General features: G+C 37.7%; 2 long non-coding RNA genes across 2 annotated transcripts; both read left to right on the top strand.

Moving 5' to 3' along the window:
- The first annotated feature begins 14,880 nt into the window (after positions 1–14,880).
- LOC126693730 (uncharacterized) lies at positions 14,881–17,872 on the top strand. The gene is made up of 2 exons (XR_007645485.1): positions 14,881–15,068; positions 17,499–17,872. It is a non-coding gene; the product is annotated as an uncharacterized LOC126693730 (long non-coding RNA).
- Positions 17,873–18,538: 666 nt separating this feature from the next.
- Positions 18,539–22,523, top strand: LOC126693728 (uncharacterized). The gene is made up of 3 exons (XR_007645483.1): positions 18,539–18,699; positions 21,098–21,617; positions 22,276–22,523. It is a non-coding gene; the product is annotated as an uncharacterized LOC126693728 (long non-coding RNA).
- Positions 22,524–26,574: the final 4,051 nt, after the last annotated feature.

The raw sequence follows: 26,574 nt of genomic DNA, 5'->3' as shown, positions 1-26,574 counted from the left end.
GGCTGTTGAAGACCCAAAGTGTTCTTGAAGGTATTAAGGTGATTCAAAGGATCCTTCAACTTGTCAAACGGCTCAAGCTGTGGTAGGCGAAACTTCGAGGGCACTGGGCACTCTAAAATCACCATGGTGAAGGGTGGATTTGTCTTCCTGACCATACAGTCCCAGCTCTGGTCTATTTTTTCCTTATTGCACTCCTCAGCTCGTCCATCTCCTTTCTCATTTCCCTAAAGAGGTTCGAGCTTGGTTCTCGTGGGGTGGTAAGCCGTCGGCATTCGACCCTACTCTAGCTATCCCCATCGTTATCTCGGTTTGTCCTAGACCGGTTCCCTTCTTGCTGCAGCTGCAACCTCATCTCTTGATTTTGTCGGGTAAGCTCTTCCACACTGGTTGTTAGTGTTTGGATTTGCAGAGCTAATGCTGCAAAATCCTAGGGAGTGTTGGGCTCCATCTAGACTTGTGCGTTGAGTGGAACTATGTTCTCGAACCTAAGCCTGAAAATATCATTCCCCACAGACGGCGCTAAATTGATGAAGCAGAAATCTTCAGTTAAGTGAACTTGTCCATATAAGCCAACAACCTCGTCCCTGTACCTGAAAATGCTGCACGAAGACCTTCTTAGGTGGTCATCATTGTGGTGCCTGCCAAAGAATCTCCAATGATTAAGTCAGCGTATGGAAATTCCAAGAGAATATTAGAGATTAGAGTTATGGCATGTATTTGGATTATTCGTACCTTGTATTGGTTTTGTGGAGGTTTATATATGGTGCCACAGCATCTAGCCGTTGTGGCTTTTATTGTAGCTTTAATGCCTTTATTGGTAACACTTCCATGTTTAGTAATGTAGGCTTTGATGGGCCTCCAACAATCTATACAGCTAGTCTTGTAACCGTCCGAGGTATTATTTACTGCATTGAATGGCTTTCCTCCATTTGTCATTGACGTGGATATGTGGATGGAGATGTTTGATTAGTTCGTCTAAGCAAAAGAGTTCGTTGGTCCCATTAGTTCTTAATTTCTTTTCTTTGTGCTTGAGAAAAAAAATTAGTATGACACAACTTTGATGAACTTAATTTGAACAATATGGTTCAGAATGAAAAATTAAATTGCTACCCGCCACTTTAATCCCAATTTTCATAATAGATCAGTAGCTAATCTCATCTGTTAACCCTTGATCTTGCATGTAAGTTAAATATTGATAGTCGCAAACAAGATGGTGGTGGAAATCATAAATTTGTCCTAATCTTTAGTTGACTTTTTTGCCCCCTTTTTAAGGTAAAACTATGCTACTGATCCTTAAAATTTACCATGTGAGTACAATTGGTCTCATAAAGTTCAAGTGAACACTATTAATTAGTCTCTCAAATTTAAAAAATAAGTGTTGCTAGTTGTGGGGGCCAGTTACTCAGGAAATATTGTTGAAAGCAGTATTAACTAGACCTATGGCCCTATCTGAGGATGTTGGACCATCCGAGGAGGCCCAAGTAAGGCTATGAATAGAATAAAGCTAAGAGAGGAGTAAAGGCAATGTGAGATGGGTCCAACAAGTTTCCAAGGACAACAGTATCCTCGGCAACATGTATCCGAGATGAATCTAAGTACCTTATCATCACAAACTTACTTCGGGACTACGTCACAGCTGAGAGTGGAACATTGGATCAGGGATAAGGATAAAAAGGCAGACAAATATCTTCAAAGGTTGCGACCTCCACATTAATTGTCTCTCAACCAACTCTCTGGCTGTATTAATGTGGAAGTGATACCTGAACAATGATCGAGCAGCCTTACAAGCCACTGGTTGATGGTTCCAAGAAGTGTTGGATAGGACAGGGAGGAATCCCCCTAATCTAGCATACACATGTGTGGTAAGGATGACACGAAGGTTGCAATATATAACCTAGAAGAATGCGCCAAAAAAAAGGGACGAGAGACTTCTTAAAGAAAACCATAGAACAAAAAATAACCTAGTTGGTTCCGAGGACAAATTCGATAATCTTGTCTGTGTCATATCATCTTACATCGTTAAGATTAATCGTTTTTCTTCTAGAATAAATCTAGTTCTTCAACCCACGCTCTACAAATTTATTGTTTGGGTTGTTAAGGTTTGAGCCCAATCCGGTTTTGGGATCAATACAATTTCAGTCCCTACAATTGGCACTGTCTATGGGGAGAGCTTGATCTAGGCCAAAGGAAATTCGGTTACAACGTTCATGATGGAAGAAGCAGGTCCGCACCAGACAACAGCGGGACCGCACCAGATAGATACTGGCCCGTGCCAAGCGGAGTCAAGGGGCTCCTAGCATGGCGATCCACACCAGGGTCTCGAACAGAGAGAGGGCCATGAGGGGAGTATGCGCACAACTCATACCAGCAAAAGTCACTCTCGCGAGAAGAGCCACATCTCCCATGCAAAGAAGGACAGGGACATGTAGCGTGAGATTGACGAATTGAAAACAGAGTTGCGCCACTCCCGACGAGGGCGTTCCCCACCTAGCTCCGAGCCATCATCCGAAGAGACAAATGGAGCTAGTTATAGGCGGAGATCTAGGACTCCGCCAAGTGAAACTTTTTCCTATGAAGAGGAACACAGCCATCGACGTAGGTACAAAAGTCCACCTCGCCGAGGCTTGGGGAATAACGCCATAAACAAAGCCTTAAGCCAAGTTTCCAAATCACCCTTCACGAGGAATATAGAGGATGTGAATCTTCCCCGTCGATTTCATCAGCCCACATTCACCCTGTACAATGGTCGGACAGACCTGGTAGAACACGTTAGCCATTTCAGCCAAAAGATGGCTATCTACTCCAGAGATGAAGCTTTGATGTGTAAGGTTTTTCCATCAAGTTTGGGCCCGGTGGCAATAAGATGGTTCAACGGCTTAAAGGCTAATTCTATTGATTCTTTCAAGAAACTTACCCGAGCTTTCGGTGCTCGCTTTATTACCTATAGCAGGGTTCCTCGGCCTTTAGGGTCCTTGTTATCTATGTCCATGCGAGAGGGTGAGACTCTTAAGACATATTCAGACAGATACTGGGAAATGTTTAATGAGATTGAGGGAGAGCACAACGACGTGGCTATAAGTACATTCAAGGCCGGCATTCCAGCAAAGCATGATTTGAGGAAATCTTTAACTGGTAAACCAGTCACTAGCGTGCAGCAATTAATGGACCAGATTGATAAGTATAGAAGAGTTGAAGAAGACCAACTGCAGGGAAAAGGGAAGGCCAAGGTAATCCCTTAAGAGAGGAGGGATTTCAGGTCGGACCGGTACAATAATAACCGACCTCGGAAAGACTATACGGGGCAGTCAGGCTCTGCCAACGCCCAGGCGGTTAATGCCGTGTTCCGGGAACCGGTACAACAGGTGCTAGAGAAGATTAAGAATGAACCATTTTTTAAATGGCCCAACAAGATGGCAAGAGAGCCTACTAGACGCAACCATAATCTTTACTGCCACTATCATTAAGATCATGGGCATACGACTGATGATTGCAGGAATTTATGGGACCATTTGGAGCAACTAGTCCGAGAAGGGAAGTTGAAGCAACTCTTACACCACTCCAGTGGTCGGGTGGGCCAAGCAAGCTCAGAGATGCGGGGAGATGCTTCTTCAAGACTCCTCCTTGGCACAATAAACGTTATCTTTGCTGCCCCGGGGAGAACTGGCTCCTGTCCTTCCAGGGTACTGTCAGTATCCCGATCTCCAGCCGAGGATCGTAGCTCAACGTCTAAAAGAGCTAGGATTAACGTCCCATTGGTTTTGGGCTTTTCAGACGAGGACAAAGTAGGAACCATGCAGCCACATGAGGATGCTCTGGTGGTCACGCTGAGAATCGGCGGGTACGATGTGAGAAGGGTAATGGTTGACCAGGGTAGTGCTGTGGACATAATGTACCCTGACTTATACAAGGGGCTAGGTTTGGGGCCTGAGCATTTGACAACCTACAGTTCGCCCCTGGTGAGTTTTGAAGGAAGAATGGTCATCCTAAAAGGTCAGATAAGGCTACCTGTGCAGGTCGGTACGGACGTGGTGGAGGTGGACTTCATCGTCGTGGACATTTTCTCTCCATACATGGCTATTATGGGCCGGCCCTGGCTCCATACCCTGGGGGCGGTCTCCTCCACCCTACACCAGAAGGTAAAATACCCATCCGGAGGCCAAGATTTAGAGATAGTGGGAAGTCAAGCCGCAGCTCGGCAATGCCTGGTGACAGCTATCCAACACCGGCCGGAAGCGGAGACCTCGACAATCGCCAATAATGGTTTATAGCAGTTAACAGCCCCAGCATTACCCGACGAGGTAGAATGTGAAGATCTGGAGAGGGTAATTGTCGCTGATGATCCTGAGAAATTCTTTCAAGTTAGGGCTAAACTGCCTACGCGAGAGAAGGAGCAGCTGGTAAAATTCCTCAGAGAGAATATCGATGTGTTCGCCTGGAGTCCATATGAGGCCCCAGCTAAAGATCCGAACTTCATCTGTCATCGTCTCAATGAAAATCCTTCCATTGTTCCGAAGAGACAGCCACCTCGACGACCGTTGAAGGAGCACGCCGAAGTTGTTAGGAGTGAAGTGACCAAGCTCGAGCAAGCCGGGGCTATTAAAGAAGTATTTTACCCTCAATGGCTAGCCAATACAGTAGTGGTGAAGAAGAAGACAGGGAAATGGCGAGTGTGTGTGGACTTTACGGACCTCAATAAGGCTTGTCCTAAGGATCCTTTTCCTATGTCAAAGATAGATCAGTTGGTAGATGCAACAGTTGGCCATCCTCAGATGAGTTTTTTGGATGTATTCCAAGGATATCACCAGATACCGTTAGCGTTGGACGATCAGGAAAAGACAGTTTTTGTCACCTCAATTGGAAACTACCATTATAAAGTAATGCCCTTTGGATTGAAAAATGCGGGGTCTACTTACCAACGGATGATGACTAAAATGTTCGAACCGCAGCTAAGTAGAAACATTGAAGTCTACATTGATGATATGGTGGTGAAGAGTAAAGTGGTCTCCGGGCATGTGGAAGATCTTACGAGTATTTTTGGAATCCTGAGAGAGCATAAGCTACGTCTGAATGCCTCAAAGTGTTCCTTTGGTGTGAGTTCTGGAAAGTTCTTGGGGTACATGGTGACTTATAGGGGAATCGAGGTGAACCCATACCAGATTAAGGCAATTAACGATTTACAAGCACCCCGGAACTCGAAAGAGGTGCAGAAACTGACAGGAATGACTGCTACTTTGAACCGATTTATCTCCCAGTCAGCTGATAGATGTAGACCTTTCTTCCGTTTATTACATAAATGGAAGGGATTTGAGTGGACCGAGGAATGCGCCGTAGCATTTCAATAGTTGAAAGAGTACCTGTCTCGGTCGCCTATCATGTCCAACCCTGAGGTGGACGAGGTCTTGTTTGCTTACCTAGCAGTCGCCTCTTATGCAGTTAGTTTCGTCTTAATACGAGAGGACAGTGGCATTCAAAGGCCAGTTTATTATGTAAGTAAGTCACTTCATGAAGCCGATATGTGATACTTATCCCTAGAAAAGGCCATCTTGGCAGTAGTTTATGCGACTCGCAAACTCCTACATTATTTTTAGGTGCATACCGTAGTAGTCCTAACTCAGCTGCCACTCAAGTCTACACTTAGAAGTGCAGATTATACGGGAAGGATTGCTAAGTGGGGCACAATCCTAGGAGCTTTTGACATTAAATATATGTCCCGCACCTCTGTGAAAGGCCAGGTCCTCGCCGATTTGGTAGTCGAGTTCGCCGAGCTCCCAGAAGAAGCTGAGATGAAGCAACATAACATGGATGAAATGTCGGTTGGTCTGATTTCCACACAAGATGTCTCATCTTGGAAGGTATATGTGGATGGTGCAGCGAATCAATGGGGAGCAGGAGTGGGGCTAGTGCTGGTATCCCCCGAAAAGATCATCATTGAAAAGTCCTTGAGGCTGGGATTCTCAGCTACTAACAATGAAGCGGAATACGAAGCTCTATTGATGGGAATGAGTATGGTCCGGAAAATGGGTGGAAAGGTAGTAGAAGTATTCTCGGATTCAAGATTGATAGTCGGCCAAGTGAAAGGGGAATTGGAAGCCCGAGATGCCAGAATGCAGGAATATCTGGGTCAAGTTAGGCGTGTGCAAACGGAATTTGAGTTTTTTAACTTATCGCATATACCTCGAGGTGAAAATACCCACGCCGATTCCCTGGCAACCTTTACCACTTCCTCAGCACGGAATTTGCCCCGGGTCATAATCATTGAGGATTTGTGCACCCCCACCCCAACGGGGAGGGACGTGCTTCAGGTTCATCACGTCAACCTAACGTCGAGCTGGATGGACCCCATATTGAAATTCCTCAAAAGTGACACCTTGCTTGAAGAGAAAATAGAAGTCGAGAAATTACAGAGGGAAGCTCCTTGGTTTTGGTAATCCGAGGACAAAAAATTGTACAAACGTTCTTTTTCTGGGCCATACCTGCTTTGTGTACACCCCGAGATGTCAGAGCCACTTCTAGAGGAGTTGCATGAAGGAATTTGTGGAAGTCATATGGGGGGAAGGTCCCTATCACACAGGGCCATCACTCAAGGATATTGGTGGCCAAATATGTAGAAGGAAGCGCAGGAGTATGTTAGAAAATGTGACCAGTGTCAGAGGTTTGCTCCAAACATCCACCAGCCAGGAGAAATTCTTAACCCTCTGTCCAGCCCTTGGCCTTTTGCTCAATGGGGGTTAGATATTGTAGGCCCTTTTCCTAAAGTATTAGGAAACAAAAAGTATCTGCTGGTCAGCACAGATTACTTTACTAAATGGGTCGAAACTGAACCTTTGGCTAACATTAGAGATGTATATGTTAAGAAGTTTGTCTGGAGGAATATTGTTACGCGGTTCGGAACTCCACACACCCTTATCTTGAATAATGGCCTTCAATTTGATAGTAAGGCCTTCAGGCAATACTGCTCAGACTTAGGGATAAAGAATAGATATTCCACTCCGGCCTATCCTCAAGGGAATGGGCAAGCTGAAGCTGTTAACAAAGTAATAGTCAATGGACTTAAGAGGAGGCTAGATGATGCAAAAGGAAAATGGGTGGAGGAATTGCCACATGTTCTTTGGACCTATCGAACAACGCCTCGACAATCAACAGGAGAGACTCCTTTTTCCATGACCTATGGAGCTGAGGCCGTCATCCCTCTAGAAACTGGATTCCTAACGTTAAGGACTAGTACATTTACCTTGAACAGTAACGATGGGCTGTTGGGGAAAAGTTTAGACTTGATCGAAGAGCGAAGGGAGAATGCAATGGTCCAGTTGGCTTACTACTAGCATAAACTCAAGCAAGGCTATGATACTAATGTAAAGCTGAGGCCGTTAGCTGTAGGAAATCTGGTGCTGAGGAAAGTTCTGGGAACAACCAAGAATCCAGCTTGGGGAAAATTGGGGCCTAATTGGGAAAGGCCTTATCGGATTACTTCAGTAGCCGGAATAGGAGCCTATTATCTGGAAGACCTAGATGAAAAAGCTATACTTCATCATTGGAATGTATACAATCTCAAGAGGTACTATTATTAATAAAAGTAATTTAGTATGGATTTCTTTTAATTTATGCTGATTATGCATCTCGTGTTTCCGCACTTATGACATCTTTTGAAGTATTAAACAGAAACTAAGTTATTCAGGTCCTCAGACCACAAACTTAGTGGAAATTAATACCCTATGACATGTTTTGAAATATTAAACAGAAACTATGTTATGTTAGGTCTTCGGACCATAAACTTAATGGAAATTAGTACACTATGACATCTTTTGAAGTATTAAACAGAAACTAAGTTATGTCAGGTCATCGGACCACAAACTTAGTGGAAATTAATATCCTATGACATCTTTTGAAGTATTAAACAGAAACTAAGTCATGTTAGGTCCTCGGACCACAAACTTAGTGGAAATTAATACCCTATGACATCTTTTGAAGTATTAAACAGAAACTAAGATATGTCAAGTTCCTCGGACCACAAACTTAATGGAAATTAATACCCTATGACATCTTTTGAAGTATTAAACAGAAACTAAGATATGTCAGGTTCCTCGGACCACAATCTTAATGGAAATTAATACCCTGTGACACATATTAAAGCATTAAATGGGTTCAGTAGAAACTAATACAGCCTCTTGTTGTTGAAATGATTGGTGCCGCATCAACTTAAGCACTTCAAAATAATAAACCCTCAAGTTTTGTCCTCGTCTCGCAGGGTTCTTAATCATCTATTGAAAATAATAAGTCCCAATAGGACTGCGAGCATCATTTAATGTATAATTGAAGTATTTTAGACTTAATTTTAAATGACTTTTGAACACTTCTTTAAGTTTCAGCTCATTAGAATGGATATATGTGCCTATACGAAATGTATCTGCGAGATGTCCTGGTCTTAATGGTTATCATCCATTTAGGCTGCCAACTGTTAATATGTGTAAGTTGTGTTTTTTCTCTGGTATAAGCAAAGGACAATCAGGGTGAGACCACCCAACCCAAAATGACCAAATTGGCAACACAAAAATGAGATAAACATCAACTCAAACAAATTCCAAAAAGTAAAAATGCATACTTTGTTAAGGTGCGTGTATAAAAAATAAAAAATAAAAACAACAACAACAACGAGGAACGGAAAAGAAATCCCTTTCAAAAAGTTCTAATTAAATTACAAAATAAAGCCTATTTTTTCAGCTTAATCTAGAGCTTGGAAGTCTGGTCGGTCGGTTTGTCTGCCTCAGAGGTAGCTACCCCCTCTTTGTCCTTAGCAACCCCCTCAGCTGGCATGACCATAGAGGCCAGATCTTGCTGAAAGCCTTGAGAGGCTACCTCTACCTCAGGACCGGCTGCAACTTTATCCAAGGATGCTTCTTGGGTTGCACTGGCTTCTTTGGCTGGCTCTTGCTGGCTGGGAGAAGGAGGATTCTGAGGTGGAGCTTCTTGATTGGGATCAGTAGTCGTTTAAGTCACCTGGCTTGAGTGGATGGAGGATCCGAGGTGTGGATCGCAGTAGGATAAAACACATTCTCTGCCTTCCTCAACTCAGATGAAGCCTCAACCCCAGCTCGGTTAAGGGCTTCATTCTAAGTTTGGGCGTAGTAAATGCGGTATACCATTGGCACCTCTGCCTTGAGATTTTCCTCTGTCTCGACCACTCCAAGGTCGTAACCTTTCTGTTCGGCGTCATTCGTTGCCTGTTCGGCCTCAGCCTTTGCCTTCTCAGCCTCCTCCCTAGATTTTTCAGCTTGGTCTTTTAACTTTTGAGCCTCCTCTAACTGCTTTTTAAGGGCGGCCATTTGGTCCCTGGTAGCCTTCAATTCTTCGTTTGCTTCGCGCAAGCGCTTCCTCTAATCCTCGGCTTGCCTTTGTGCGCCTTCCAAGGCCGAATCAGCGTTTTGCGAGCTTGCTCCTCAACAATTAATTTTTTCCTCGCGTCAGCCAGATTGTGCTCGGATATGGTTAACATTTGTACGGTAGACGCCCGTTTCTTCTTTTCATCCTCTAACTATTGCTGGCAATTGATGAACATCTCATCCAGCTTAAAAGTGTTTTGAATAACCTAAAAGGAAGAAGTCAACACAATAGTCAGTAGAAAGCACACATCCATGAATAATGATCGCAAAAAGAAAAAGAAGAGAGTTAGCACTATACCATTCCCAAGTATATTTTATTGTTAAGGATGAGTTCATTCTTCCTTACATTCTTTAGTTCGACCATGTCCTTTGGAAGTAATAAGGCCTCCTCTACAGCCGAGGTTACGTGGCACCCAATGCCACCGTTGAAGTCCCTAATTGACGCATCATCTCTTAAGGGCTCCCCGCCGTGCATGGGTGCTGGCAGCCAAGCTTGTGGCTCAGGAGGTTAAGTGTCCAACCTCTCCTGGCCTCGCTGTGAAGTATGGCTTGTCTTCTGCTGTTTTGTAGCTCGCTGGGTCTCTTCCTCACGAGTCGGACGGGATTTTTCTGTATCTACCACGTCCTTCCTTTTCTACTCCCTTCACCTTTTCAAATTGGCAGTTTCAACTCAGACTGGCTGGGAAGGTTGGTGAGGAGCAGAAGGAGGAGACTTGGTAGGAGGAGGAGGAATCTGAGACCGCATGGATCTCCCCGGTGCACCCTTCCCAGGCTGATTCTCTATCAGCTCCATTAGACTTTTCTAGGGCTTCCTTTGTACGCCCATTTTGTCGAGATCTTCCTCAGAGTGTATAGTTTGATTAAAAATCTCGAAGTCGTCCGAGGAGTCTAACACTTCTACAACTTCCTCTGGATTTTCTTCTTCTTCGTCCTCTTTTTCTTCTTCCTCTTTCTCTTCTACTTCCTCTTCCCTAAGAGCAAGCTGGGATGAAGAGGCTCCTGTTGAGACAGTGGCAACAAAAAGAGGATGAGTGCGGGGGGTATCTCTAGGAAATGGTATACCTTCTGGAACAACGAACCCCTTGTAGGCGGCGCTAATACGCTGGAGCCGAGGATCACGAGCTTTAATTACGTATTGGGGAGCTTGAAAGGCGAACAAGAGAGGTGTGTATCCGAGGATTAAGTGGGCTGCTCAGAGTTGACCGTCAGTTTCGTTCACGTATTTTTCAGCTCACAACACCCTATCCGAACTCTCTTTGTTGACTAGGCAGAGGTTGGGCTTAGTATAACGCCTATCTGTAAAGTCATTGAATTAAAGGAAAGTTTCATGAGAAACGAAGATATTGAGACACTGAACAAACAAAGAAAGGATGTAAACTAAAGCTCATGAGTCCATGGCTATACTACCACCAGGTACTCCCTCCTCCGTTGGGCAAGACAAGCCATCGTGCCATTCCCCGAAAAAAATAAGGAAGTACTCCTTTAAATTTTTGTTCGAAGTGGGAAGGCACTGGATTAACCTTACCGCGGGATACCTTGATTTGAGGTAGTATCCCTGCCCCTTCAAATTATTTAGATTGTACACCCAGTTTACATCATGATGGGTCAGGTTCAAGTTCATTCTCTCATTTAAGGCTTCTATACTTCCCAGGACTCTAAACATGTTTGGGGCACACTATGTGGGAGACAACCTAAAAAATCTAAGATAGCTTCTAGTGATAGGGCCCATGGGAATGGTCATCCCACCTTCTATGAAGGCGATCATGGGAATGACTACTTCCCTTGTTCTCCTATTGCCAACCCATTCCCCCTAGGCAGCGTATCTCATACCCACAGTTGGTGGAATCCTATATTTTGCCTGGAAGCTTCTCATACCCCCCTCGGATTTAACAAGATCCTCGAATTTACCCATTCTCCTAAGGGGTTTTGAAGAAAAATCAATAAGTTTAAGATAAAAGTTAAAAAGAGGTTTTAAGAAGACTTACAGGTTTGAAAGAGGGTCCTCGAACAAGAATCTAGTATTTGTAAACGCATAAGGAAACGAAGGAAAGTGATAGGTTCAATGTATGAGCTCTAGGATTGTGTGATTGATGAATGTAGGAAAGAGAGTTGATTTGAAAAACTATTTATGTTGGCTCAGAAGTTACAAGCGGGAAAGTTCTTGCTCGTAAAACGAGAAAAGCCTCCCGCCGTTCGATTTACATCTTGCCGTTGAATGTGGGAGATAGAGACGTCGCCAAAATTTAATGCTAGGCACGCCTTGGACGCCGAAGCGTCAGGAGCATATCCAAAATATACCAAAAGACATGAAGGAGGTCAGAAATGCAAAGTGAAGCCAAAAACGGAACATAATAAGGACGTCAAAATCATCCTTTTCTTCCGAGGAGTCAAAAAGCAAGATTTTGAGGGGCTATTGTGGGAGCCAGTTACTCAGGAAGTATTGTTGAAAGCGGTATTAACTGGGCCTATGGCCCTATCCGAGGATGTTGGACCATCTGAGGAGGCTCAAGTAAGGCTATGAATAGAATAAAGCTAAGAGAGGAGTAGAGGCAATGTGAGATGGGTCTAACAAGTGTCCGAGTACAACAATATCCTCGGCAACATGCATCCGAGATGAATCTGAGTACCTTATCATCACTAACTTACTTCGGGACTACGTCACAGTTGAGAGTGGGACATTGGATCAGGGATAAGGATAAAAAGGCAGACAAATATCTTCAAAGGCTGCGACCTCCGCATTAATTGTCTCTCAACCAACTCTCTGACCGCATTAATGTGGAAGTGATACTTGAATAGTGATCGAGCAGCCTTACAAGCCACTGGTTGATTGTTCTAGGAAGTGTTGGATGGGACAGGGAGGAATCCCCCTAATCTAGCATACACGTGTGTGGTAAGGATGACATGAAGGTTGCAATATATAACTTGGAAGAATGCGCCAGAAAAAAGGGACGAGAGACTTCTTAAAGAAAACCATAGAACAAAAAATAACCTAGTTGGTTCCGAGGACAAATTCGATAATCTTGTATGTGTCATATTATCTTACATCGTTAAGATTAATCGTTTTTCTTCTGGGATAAATCTAGTTCTTCAACCCACGCTCTACAAATTTATTGTTTGGGTCGTTAAGGTTTAAGCCCAATCCAGTTTTGGGATCAATACAATTTCAGTCCCTACACTAGTATTTTTGTCAATTGCTGTTAGTTTTATTGTCTACGTGGCTAATAGAACAATGATGTGATATCTTTTTATATACTTGGAACATTTAATATAAGCCACACATCAATTAAAATCCTGGTTAAGTACAAATAAGCAAAACAAATGAAACAATCTCTTCACTCCGTCACTCAACCCTCTTCTCTTTTGCTCCTCTATCACAAGTTAATCACAACCTTCTCTCCATAATGAACCTCTGACAATCTGCCATACCTCGACCCATACAGCTCTTTGGATTGAGAGTGAATGTCTTCTTTGGGTTCCAAAAGGGCTTGAGTTTCTTGATTGGGTTGAGTAGTCAAAGTTGGAGCAAATCTCAGTAAGGATGTGGTTGGTCTCCTTGATGAATCTAGTTGACGGCGTCTGTATGGGAGGAGCAGAGGTGTGGCCCACCCCACCTCCTCAGTTGCTGCTTCTCTTCAACCAATTTTTCACTCAGATCTCTCTCCATCAACCTAGCTAAAATTTCTTCATCATTTTTTGGTTTTATAGAAAGTTCCTTTTTTGGGCTATCCTAGCTCCTAGGGAAGAATAGATCTATAGAATTTTTTATCTAAACTCATGGGTTCAGTTGGGCGAAAGAGGTGGATGACCATCATGAGCTTTGATGGCCATGATCGACGAAGGTTAGGATGCATGGGTTTGGGACCTTTGGATTTGGCTTCTTTTTGTTTTTGCTGGAAAAAAAAAAATAGGCTTCTATAATTTGGTGGGTAGGAGCTTACACAATTTTTTAATTGACGTGTTTGCTTTGTATTGGACCAACTCAGTTAAAGATGCCACATCATTGTTAAAGTAAGCCACATTGGTAATAATATTAACGGTAGTTAATAAAATAACTAATATAGCTTATTTTTTTAAAAATTTGAGTAAATAATAGTACTCACTTGAAATTTAAGGAATTTGTGTTTATAGTGTAAACTTATAAGACTTATAGTATAGTTTTGCTTTTTTTTTTTTTTTTTTTACATACCTAGTATTGGAAAGTGCATTAAAAATAATAATTTGATATCTTATGAAAAGAATTTACAAACTTTATGTAGTTTAATATCAGTTCTATATAAATTAATAAGAAATTAAGAATACATACAGAAAAAAAATTCAAGATTTATTGCTTCGTGGGCTGAATTTTGATATCACACATGCACATACATAGATATATACATACATATTTGCTTTAGTGTTAACCAAAAAAAAAAAAAAAAAAAAAAAACAAAACAAAAAAAAGCTTTCTAAAGAAGGAGTAAACTAATACCACATAAAGATTATTGATTAAAATTTTCTTTTGAATTTCTTAATTAATTTTGATACTCTTTTTTTGATAAGTAACTTTGTAACATTATGAATTTTAATTAGATATCATTCATTCATTAAAAGATCGTATATACTCAATAGTAAAATTTCATACAACGTTGAAAAGCTTAACTTTTATAGTTAAAAAAATAATAATGAAAATGGTACATTTATATTAGCTTCCTGATTTAATCTTTTATGAGATAATTTTTGCTTTTTTAAACATTGGAACCTCTTGAAAATTAAAACTTAAACAATTTAATACTTTTTTTTCTTTTGAGAGAAAAGGATCTCATAAAGTTTTGGAGGGGTCAAAACAAAAAATAATAATAATAATAATTATTATTTTTCTCAAAGGAATGATGCACTTTTCAAATTTTTAGGGGCCATGGTCCCCTAATACCACACAACCTAGCTTTATTATTATATACATATATTCATTTAAACATTAGACATTATATATATATATATATATATATACACTTAAATCAAATCTTATACTCACGAGTTTATTTAAGAATATATTATTATATTTGAATTTAACTCTTTTCATAGTTAAACATAAACCTAAACTTTTACTTGACTTATCTATATATATATATATAAAACCGAAGCTTTTGAAGCTCCCACAATTTTCCACGTCAGCATTATTATAAAAATAAAATTATTAAAAATAAATAAAACCCTAAATACCGTAATTATGCCTAACCCAATATCTATTTCTCTCCAAAACAAACCCGATAATCTTCAACTTCTAAACAATACCTGATACAAACGCAAACGCCATACCCTTCTCTCTCTGTCTCTATCTCTCCTTCAAACGCAAACTCAGCCTAACAAACACTGCAAGACCCATACCCTTCTCTCTCTTTCTCTATCTCTCTACCCTTCTCCTTCCCCAAAACCCAAACGCCAATCAGATCTAATAGACCGCCTTTCATGGGACATTGGGACAAATCAAGTTTCAGAGACTAAAACGATTCCGTTGGAGCTCTCTTTCTCTATCTCTCTACCCTTCTCCTTCCCCAAAACCCAAACGCCAATCAGATCTAACAGACCGCCTTTCATGGGACATTGGGACAAATCAAGTTTCAGAGACTAAAACGATTCCATTGGAGAGAGGCTGCAGTTATTTCTCTTAATGGGTTTTCGCCAGAATCAGCTGGCCGTTGGGGGGACGATATGGTATGTTAGGTTTGGTTTTTGATTTTGTTATTAATCTTGATTTGCGTTGCTTTAAATTTTCAGATCCCACACCCCCCCTTTTCTCAGCCTCTCCGTTTATCAAGTTCCAAAATCAACCAAAGCCTTAACTTTGAACATACCCATTTGTATATCAAGTTGAGGCATACTTCAATTTTATTTTTTATGTATATTTAAAATTTTTCCGTTTGGCTATTGAGTTTGAGTTTATGGTCTGCAATTTTTTGCATTTTTAGAGAAAAGCTCAGAAATTAGGCCCACTCTGTGATTTCTCAGACACTATTACCAGTAAGTTTTCTAATTTTGTTTTATAAGTTTTCCTGTTAAATATGATTTAGGGTTTTATTTCCTCCTTCATTAACCTTGGCTTTGCCGTTGCTGCCATGCCCAGCGAAGGGCTAAATCTATAGAGTTTAGAAATTGTCTGCAAATCCCAATAATAACAAAGTGCATAATTTGGAAGTTAAGGGAATAGGTATCAATTTTTTTGTTGCTTTGTGTTGTGAGGGTAATGGCAGAGAAAGCTTAATTGGTGTAGTTTTGCTGAAGGATTTTAAGGTTGATGCGGAAGCAATTGGACTTGCTTAATGATTTTGCTGAAGGTATCAATTGGACTTGCTCAATGTTTTTGAAATGCTTAGGCGGTAATCAGAGCCTTTGCAAATCTAATGTCGTGTTTATTTTTAATTGCTTTATTTCTGAAATTTTTAGTTATATTTTTCTTTCAAGAATAATTCAGAGGTACCCAAATGAAGGTTTTTTTGTTATTGTTTATAGTGACACAACTGATTTTATTAATGAGCTGGGTTTTGGGTTTTTGACTCATATGTGTGCATGTGAGAGTTTGATGTGCTTTATTATGTTAAATTAACCATAAATCTGTTATGGATCAGAAGAACTTAGTAGTTACTTCTTTAATGGTTAATCATGGATAGAGTTTGGTGTGCTTTGATTTGTTAAATTAGCCAAGTCTGATATGCGTTTCAACTTTTTAATCATGGTTATGCTGGCTTTGCTGACTTTCGGTTCCATGTTTAACTTGCCAATAAAAAGAAGGGGAAAAAAACTGGTGGTTTGGGTGTCTCCAAGTTGTATAACTTAAGAGCCTCAAATAGGAAAGTGGACCGCAAAACGAAAATCTACATGAAAAACAAAGTGGAAGGTTCCCTGCAACAACAAAGGTTCCATTCTTACATTGTTTATGCCTTAATACTTCTATATTGTTCACTGTTGTTAAGATTCCATCTTCCTAATTAATTTTTGATTTCTTATTTTCATTCTTTTTCGTCTTTTTCTCCAATTGGTATACCGTGTTTTTTGTACCAGACATTGGGTCTTATGCCAAAAATAATAATTGAATCAGGGTTAAAGGTACCCTGATTTCCCATTTTATTTTTTCAATTTCTGGGGATCTGTTTGGTCAATTATTGTTTTTTGGTTAGAATATTTTTCCCTGTTTGGTATACTTTTGTGAGATTTTAAAGTTTTCTTTATTTAGGTTATGGTTTTGTCATTGGTAGAGGATTTGTTTCAATTTCTTTATGCCATCTTTTTCATTCAATTTTAAGTTTTGTCATAGGATGTTCTGAGCATCCTAAGACTCTTATATCAACATGAGTTGCAAGTGTTGTAATATATGTGATTCCAATTTTCTTTCCTAATGTTGGTTGCGAAATTTCAGTTATAGAGATAGGGTTTTTTAGGTAGATTCTTGCTTACATCTGTCTTTGTTGATGTCATTTTTTTCCATCTTTTCATTTCCTATCTCTTTGTCCAATTGAAGAAAATTGAAGTGCAGATTGCAATTCATTTGCCTCTTTGTTAGATTTCTACTTTGTTCAATGTAGCCTTATTTTGGGAATACAAGATTGATTGAAAATTGAGACTGCCATGAGTATTAATTTTGATAGGTGCATTAAAAATCTTCTAATTATAAGTTAATGAATCTGAGTCCTAATTTTAAGTAATGAGTGTGATTGTTGTATTATATACAAAAAAATAAAGGTCATGAACAAGGAATTTGGAGTTGAGAAATTCAAAATGCAAACCTTTACAGGATATTGCCAATTTTTAAAAAACTAAATATCAGGAAAGATATTAATTTGTTGTTGTTGATCTCTCACTTCTTTCCTTTATAAAAGTTCATGTTGTTCAGGTATTAGGAAAGTTGTTAATTTGTTTAATAAATAAAAAAGAATAGCATAATATGAACGTATATACTCCATTCTAATTTGATCATAAATTGATCAAATCAGTTGGTGTTTGTTTGCAATGCATCTATGATTTTGTAAATTTTATAGACCCAAAAAAGGAGGAGACTAAACCTGCATTTAGAATTCATCTCTATCTAAACTGCACTATGATTATTACACAATCATTGATTTAACTCTCTCCTTTTTTGTTTTTGTGTAGGTGATTTTGTAGATTTCCATGCACCAATGTATATCTTACATGCCCACATTGCTTATCACGAACCAAGAACTTGTGCTACAAATAACAAAATAATGTTATGAACAATGTTAATGTTGTAGCTTCATTGATGGTATGTACTTAAAATGATTTCAAGCAGCTTCATTGATGGCATGTACTTAAATGATTTCAAGCAATTGCTTCAAATATTGAACCTTATTGTATTTTAAATTTTTTCCATAAAGTGGCTTGGCTGAGCCTAATAGCACTGCTTCGAATAATTGTGTATTACTTTCAACCCAACATTTGGTGTTTTTGAAATTGATTGTATGTCTTACTTAAGATGTATCCAAAGAGTTTATGAAATTTGCTTTTAATTGTTTATAAAGATAGTTGAAACTGAAATATATAGGCATTTTGTTTGATTCCTTTCAAATAGACACTCTTTCAAACTACTACTATTATTTGCATGTACTTAAGATGTATCTAAAGGAAATTAGATGCATCTGACACAATTATAGGTTGCTACAAATGATCTCCTCAACAGTTTCAAAGAAGCCAGCATAATCAAAATTGGAGGCCATAAAGAGTAGATAAGCAGAGATACTTATACTATTTGTCAGCTGTTTCTTTTCAAAGTTTTGAATATTGTGTTTATGAGTTGCTTCTTATAAGAGATAGTAGCATAGTGCCCCATGTGTTTATGTGGCATATTATTCCTTGGTAGCAAATGCATGGTCTTGCTAATGCTGTCATGAGATTATTTGTAATTGTTATTTAACTAACTATCCCGTGCATCGCACGGGTTAGCGACTAGTTTATAATATAACCTAACATAAACCATTTTGACATTTTCCCCGAACTTATTCAACTCAACCCTATTCCCAAAAACGAAATAACAAAAAACTCCTTGGGACCTTTTTTTTATTATTATTATTATTTTATTTTAAGCCCAAGCTTACCACTTTGTTTTTTAAGCCCAACCTTACTACTTTTTTGTTTTTGCAATCCAAGTCCTTGATTTTACTCCAAATTTGGGGATTCCAATTGGGGCTAATTTTTAATTTTAAAGAACTTCATGACCACCAACTTCCAAATTTACAAAGAGAAGTAGAAAACCCGTTTATGGGCTTGGAATTTGGAAATTGGAACAATGAAACCCCACTTTTCTCGCACTTCTTTACCAACCCAGAAAACAAAGAAGGTAATGACACTCTTCCCTTTCTACTTTGATTCAAAATCTTTTTCAAATTTCTGGGTAGAGCTTTATTTCATTGGATTGTTGTTTCATTTAGTGGTGTATGCATATTTGGGTGGTGTTGTGGAAAATTATCAAAGTTTTGATTCCATGAAAATCTGCTTTTATTTTATTTTTTTATTCTATATAGAACCCATGTTTCAAAGATTCGATTTTTATGGTTAATTAAGTGTTCTAAATGATATAGCTCTAGTGTTTTCCACCATTGTTGTTTGAGGTTTTGAGGAGGCAGTTAGATCTTAGATGTAGTTAGCTCCTTCTGTTCTTTCTTAACCTATCAGAAAAAGAAACCAACAAAAAGAAAAGAAAAAAAATCTACAGTTCATTTAGGGTGTCGTACCGTGTCATACCGGCGTCGTACAGGCCTTTTTATGTTATAATTTTCAGAAATTTCTCGTGTCGTTGTGTTGTATCGTACCGTACATGTGTCCGTGTCCGTGTCCATGTTTGTGCTTAGAGTGATCTCAATCTCACCAGTCCATTATGAACCAGAGTATGTGTTAAACACTTAAACTTGAAATGTTGAAATCTCTTACTTATATAGAATTGTAAGAGATGCCTTTTACTCTTTTAGTCTAAAGGGGAAAAAAAACCCCACCAATAAAATTGAAGAATATACTCTGTATCTATCCTTAGTCATTTCATTTCTCCTCCATGCCTTTTAATGGCTTAAAAAAGAATTGTATGCCCAGCCATGATCCTTGGCCCTATGCAGTTTGGTTTGATTGTACTGAATGATTACTCCAAATTTGGCCTGGCAATGAACTTTTCTTCTAAGTATGCCAATGAGCTATTGAGCTATGTATTAAAGGGTCACCAACTCACCATTAGCTAACATTCTTACTTCTTCCAAAGTTGAAATCTTTTTTCATTTTAGCTCACCACTTCTAGTTTTTCATATAGCATATCTTACTCGTTTTTATTTGTCTTGTTTCTATATAACAACTTTAGGTGGAAGGTGAGTTCGTGGGTTTGTGACCCATAGGGTGCTTCTGTAACTTACCTATAAAAATAAAATTAAAAAAAAAAAAAAAAAAAAAAAATCCTCAAAGGGAAATTACATTGAAATTCACGGATTTTTATAAATAAACTTCCTTAAGGCAATTTTCAGTGCCATGACAAACTCAGAAGCTGAGAAATTTTCAGCCTTTGTCAATCCATAACCGCAAGTCCTCTCTATCTCCATTTCAACTTTCTACTTCATTCATCCTATATAAATTTTCTTTGGTCGAAAATTAAGAAAGAAATGAAATAATGACATAGGTTTGATGCATAAAGGAATTGTTGCGGCTTTGATTTGGCTTGGTTTTTGAGCTGTTTTTCTGAGTTTTTGTTTAAAACACTTGAGCTTAGGAGGCTTCAGCAATCACTGATCTGTTTTCCTGAATCTACTTTGATCAATATTCTGTAAAAATTTTAGATTTACTCCAAAAGTTCACAGAAAGAATAACATTTAATTTACTAAAAAGTGGTATCAAAACGGCAACTACAATGGCATTTGCTTGACTTAAGTTTCCGATTAAAATACTCTATATGAGCTCTTGATGCACGATATTGTTTAACAAGATTGTGTGGCCTTCGTTTTCGTTTTTTGGTACCTGGTCTATAGTCTTATGTCATCTGCTAGATCTTATTCATTGCTTGGACAAATTCATTTGCTATTGCTTGTTCATGTAATCAGTGAAACCCCTGTAGTTGATTGTTGAAGTGGGGCTAGGGGAGGGACTATAAGCCCTCAGCAGTCAGTGTAGCAAAGCAGATAAATTGTGATTGACAGAGGCATGTTGTGTAGCATGCGTTGTACAACACAGAAGTTATTTGAAGGGCACCATATGAATTATATTTAATGCATCATGGCTTATATGTCAACAAGAAAAGACTCAAATTATGATCTTCAGCTTGATAACAAAGGCTGTTAGAATGTTTATACTTCTTTTGACAAGCATATAGATGTGGAACATCATGAGGGTGATTGTTTAAGAGATAGAGTTTGACCTTTGAATCTATTTTATCTAACTTCTGTAGAAAATTTAAACAGAATAAGATTTACTCCAAAAGTTCAGAGAAAGCAGAGCATTGGTTATATAAATATGCTATAAAAACAGCAACTACAATGTCATTTTATTGGACCTAAGTTTCCCATTAAAATTACCTAAATGAGCTCTTGGGAGACTATATTGCCTTACAAGATTGTGTTGGCTCCATTTCCCTTTAATACTTGGTCTGTAGTCATATGTCATCTGCTGCTGCTTATTCATTGCTAGGACAAATTCATTTGCTATTGCTTATTATTGTGGTTCGTGAAACCCCTTTAGCTGATTGTTGAATCATGGCTCCTGTCTAGGGGATGGAAGTCCACCCATTGGGCACGGGGGGAGTTAGAGGAATCTTCTGCTGTGAGCCTAGCAAAGGAGAGGCAGTGTTGTGGCTCACAATGATTCTTTGACTGATTCTTGGAGCAGTTATATAGGTGGCTGGATTGGGTGCAGATGGAGAGACTTGGTGTTGTAAAAGAGAGACAGTGTGACTGGCTGATGTCTTTTGGCTGATTGATGATTGTGTGGGACTTGACCTTGCAGTAACTCCAACAAATGCTTTTAATTCATCATATTTTTTTCTTCTCTATGGAGGAATCTGCTAGCCTCATGTGCAGGCATGCTCATGAGAAAAAGCACTGCTGTGACTATGAGAAGCATATTTAGAAGCCTGATCTTGTTCTACAAGTATAGTGAGTTGAGAGAAGTTTGATGGAGAACATCTTAGGCTCTTGGCTTTATAAAGAGGAAATTTTACCATGGGGCCATTAGATGAATCTGGTAAGAAGCTAAAGTTTGACCACAAAGGATACCATGATAGACACAAAGGTAACCTTTGCAACTCCAATTTTACCCTTAAAAGGAGTAGAATTCTCTAAAGAGTCTATTTCACAGTTAAGAATTTATTTCTTAGGTTTGATAGTGCATAGAATGTTACATCATTTAAAATTTTAAATGACATGACACTACATATACCCTTTAAATTTGTAATATTTAATTTGAACCATATAATAAATTCATTGCATATGGAGAAGAACCATATTGAAGTATTTTTCTTTTTTAGTATCTATAAAGGTTACCGATTAAGGTCCATGCAACTCCCTGGCTCAGAATGAAGGTTAAGGTTATGCCTTGTCCTTGTGTTGCTCCAATTTTTCTGTAGTTAAGCACAATCTCCTAACGCATTTAGAAGTTAGAACTACCAATAAATTTATGAATAGTAATTTGTGGAAATGTACAACAATAGCAGACGAACCAACATCGTTAAATAATTCTCAAGCGTCATGTAATTTAGTAGTATTATTTGGTTTGACAAGGAAAACTTTAAATTCTCCTCACTTGTTGTAAGGAAACAAAAATATATTAAAATAATTAAACAATTTTCCTCTCTTTTAATATATTTTTGTTAAAATAATTAAGCAATTTCCTTAGTTTCTAGCACTATCAGTTCTAACGGGGATTTATTTGGCCTTGCTGATGATTGCAGGGATCTTCCGCTGCAATTGCCTCAGGTTAAGATGTCTCTCTGTTTCAGAGAGGCTAACTTCTGCGTTGATGCTCTAGCGAAATTGGGAGCTTCTATCTCTGATGGTAACACTCGTTTTGTAACCCCTTCCCCTGAAGTTATTCCCCTTTTGCAATTTGAATTCCTGGGAATGTATGGTAATAGGCTATGTCCTACTGTTTGTGGAAACAACTTTGGCTAATCTATAAATTGATCCCATATTTACCATATGTATATTTCAATGTGTTAGAATTAAAATAACAATTGACATTAAATTTATCTTGTAATAAAATTTTAAAAAAGCTAAGAGAAGTTAGTGAGATTTGAGATTTCATATTCCTTCTGAGAGCAAAAAGGCAGTGAAAAGCGCACAGATGGCCATTTTAATTACCCTACAAAGAAAGGCGGGATGTCAGCCATTGTCACACAAGGCAAAATATGAAATGAAAAATGGAATATAAACTTTTCTGAAGAGTCAATCGGTTGAAGGATAAGGTCATCAAACCTAAGCTATATTTATATATTGTATTTTGTTACATTTATACTTACGTCACAAATCACAAGGGAAGAGCCGAAGAGATGCCTTGCCATCAATTTGGATAAAAAAAAATCCACCAATATAACTGAATGCCAAATCTTGATCCTTGGCCTTAATGCATTTTTGGTTATATTGGTCTGTACGTAGAGAGACTCAATGGGAATTCCCAATAGGTTGAAAAAATATAGAATTCAGATGATGAAAAAGAGAGTGGGATGCTGAGTAGATTGAACCTCAAAAGACCTGAAATGAAATCCTGAGCCATAAACAAGATAACATAAAAAAGGGTATAGAACATGATGTTAAGTGAAAATGACTTGTGGTGCTTTGACTTGAAGCTGACTTAGGGACTTGACATATGAATTCACTATGTTAGGTTATGTGGAGGAGACGGGGCCATAATTTGAAAGTGAAGGGACAAAAAAAAAAAAAGTTCTTTAGATCGTGTTTAGATAATTCAACTAGATATGCGCATCATTGTGTTTAGATAATTCAACTAGATGCGTGCATCTTTCTCTAATCATATAAATCTCGTTGCCTAACACCTTCCCAAGCTCATACTTTAGTTTCAAAATGAAGATTTAACTAAGTGTTTTATTTTTTTGGTTGAGAAAGAGGTTTAATTAAGTTGAATCTCTATTTATGGGTTAAAGTGGTTCTTAAATCTAAAACAAGTGATCATTCCCTCTCCACCAAACATGGCAAAACGGGCCGAAATTTGCTAATGTGACCTGAATCCAAAATTTTTGGAATAAATAAAAAATGGGCCAACCTACAGCCCGCCCGTTTTTTGATGGCTAACTCGACCCGACTAACTTGTGACTTGACCCATTTTTTAAAATTTATTTTCTCTAAAAAATATTTAGACTATATGCCAATGTGCTAGTTGCTTAGCCATAAAGGCACAACATACTACACTGACACTACTTAGCCATTTAGTAGCCACCAATGGCAGTGGCGGTGGCCATGCCCCTATTTATTTATTTTTTTAAAAAAGTTAATTAAATTAAATTAAAAAAAAAAGGCTAAAGCATTTACAGCTACATGTCTACACTACTAAACGTCTAACCCCAAATTAAATACTAAGTAGTAGAGTTAAACACTAAGACTAAATTACTAACACTATGTCTAACTAGTACAATTCATAGAGATTAATGTTTCACATACACTTGTACGTGTAAACAATTGATGAAAATTGTAGAAAATGATTGATTATCTGTTTATATGGCTTAAAATTGAGAACTGGGCAAAGGCTCTTAAAAAAAAAAAAGATTTTTTTTACCCTCCTATTGGTTCATATAAAACAACTCTTCAATTTACAACATGCTTATTGAGGCATTTTTGTATGTATGTGAAAGCAAATGTGGAAAATTATAGAAAATCATTACTTATCTATTTACATAACTTAATTTGAGAACTGGGCAAAATCTCTCTCTCTTTTTTTCTTTTTCTTTTTAATTTAAAAATATATATTTTTCCTTAGTTTTGACTCATATAATACAAATTTTCAATTTATAATATCATTCTATTCTAAACCTGTAGAGATTATTGTTCCCTACTATTGATTAACAAAATACAATTTTTTTTTTTTTTTCAGTTTTTAATATCTTTCACTCAACTCTCAACTCTCAAGTTGTAAATTTGTAATTATAAGCATTCTGACTATGAGTTGTTAATATGGAAGATTTTGTTATCATAATTGTAAAGAAGTTTTATATTTTTTGGAAGGATATAAAAAGTTTTATGTTTTTTGGTTTGTTTGTTTTTTCCCCTTCATATGTATAATAGTAACACAAATAATTTAATAATAGTAGATGCCTACTTAACGAAAAAAAGAAAAGAAAAAAAAAAGAGGGTATTACTGTTCAATTTGTTTCCTTGATTGATTTGAGTTATTCTCTCTAAAATTTTGATATTTATTTGTGTTTTTTTTCACATGTGAAAATACGAGTCGGCCCGACCGACCTAACCTGCTTGCAGCCCAATTGACACGAATCGAACCTGACCCAACTCAACTCAACTGTTTGCCATGTCTACCTATAATATCAACAAGAGATCATTTTACCCATCAACTGTCACGCTATAAAGAAAATTGCGACCTCAACAATATGAATTAACTAGACCATTTGCAGCTCAAAAGCCCACAGTACGAATAGGTTGTGACATGCATTTTGTGACTAGCAACATTGAAAAGGGAGCCTTTCTCTACTCGTACTCCAAAGTTTAAATCACGACACCAGCCAATAGAAGGTCCTCAAAATGCAGGGGTCTAGTTATACGGCCCGAAAATCTGTCAGTCATTCAGGAACAAAACGTGGAATCTATATATAGATGATGAAGAGAGAATGCATACCCCAACTCGAGCACATAGATTCAACCATATTTACACCGCATGCGAATATAGTATTTCTTGTGTTAATTAAATTCCTCGACCTTTGCACTTTGCACGTAAGCTGAGTGTGGTCTAGTTGAAGAACCCAATTTTTATAGGAAAAGCTTACTTCTTCTTCTTCTTCTTTTTTCTTTTTTCTTTTTTCTTTTTTTTTTTTTTTTTTTGGGACCAATAATGCCATAAAAGCGATAAAGTTCATAATTTTTTTCACAATTATCAAAATGACATATAATAATTATAATTAGTACATTCCTTTCGCATGAAATTCGTATTAACATCATTTTTATTGTATACAAATTACAGATTACTATCTTAAAAATTGTGAAAAAGTTTGTAAAATTTATAGTATTCTTGAACCTATTGTTTTCTCTTCTCAAATAAAAATAAAATTATTGTTTTCTGGTACATGCCATGATGAATCTCTGCTGACTTCTTCTTCTTCTTCTTCTTTTTTTTTTTTTTTTTTTTTTGGTCCAAATAACGTTAGTTTTAGCTGACCAAATATTTTATACTTTTCAAGACCCTTTTTGTAACCCATCAATTAGTTTTGCTTAATGGCTTCTCATTCAATGTATCTAGGTTCAATGTATTTCGAGCCCTAACTCCCTTTGGTGCTTAGAGGCAGAAATGCCATTAGGCATAGGCCATACCTCTTCCCACTTTGTTCGAATCCAGACTGTAGCTAATAATATCACAATATTATTAGTGACTTATATATTATCATATTCATGATAAATGGTGAATCTGTGCAAGACAGGATCCTCGTCATTTTATTAAAAATTAGGCTAGTTATTTTATGATTAAGAATTTTATTTCTTAGTATACCACATCATTTGTAATTTTAAATGACACAAAAAATTTTACACATTTAAATTTAGAATATTCAATTTGAAAATTGAAACCGATCCATTTCAAATTAAGAGAATTCTTTTCTGCATGCACATATATTCATCCAAAGAGGGACATCATACATCTATAATCTATATAAAATATAAGGTATCAAAGAAGTTTGATTTTTAATTGACCTTATAATATGGTCCACATAAATTTTTAAAATCTCATAGTTTTATGCCTCATTATTCTAACACATATTTTTAATTGAATTTAAAATATATTCTATGTTTAAACATTAATTAGAATCTTGTCACATCTTATATTCTTTAAATGATTAAATAACTAGTTCTATATACAAACACACAATCATTATACATATCTATTAATAACTACCATAATTATCAAATTTCATATTTCATATTTATACAAAAACAAAATTGAGAAAATCATATATTTTTTTCAAAAAATTTATTAGTGTATTGTACAAACTACTGATTAGTATGTATGAAAGTATTTA

The sequence above is a fragment of the Quercus robur genome, chromosome 7 (assembly GCF_932294415.1).
Source record: "Quercus robur chromosome 7, dhQueRobu3.1, whole genome shotgun sequence".
Classification (NCBI taxonomy): Eukaryota; Viridiplantae; Streptophyta; class Magnoliopsida; order Fagales; family Fagaceae; genus Quercus; species Quercus robur.
This window is presented reverse-complemented; position numbering and strand designations above follow the sequence as displayed.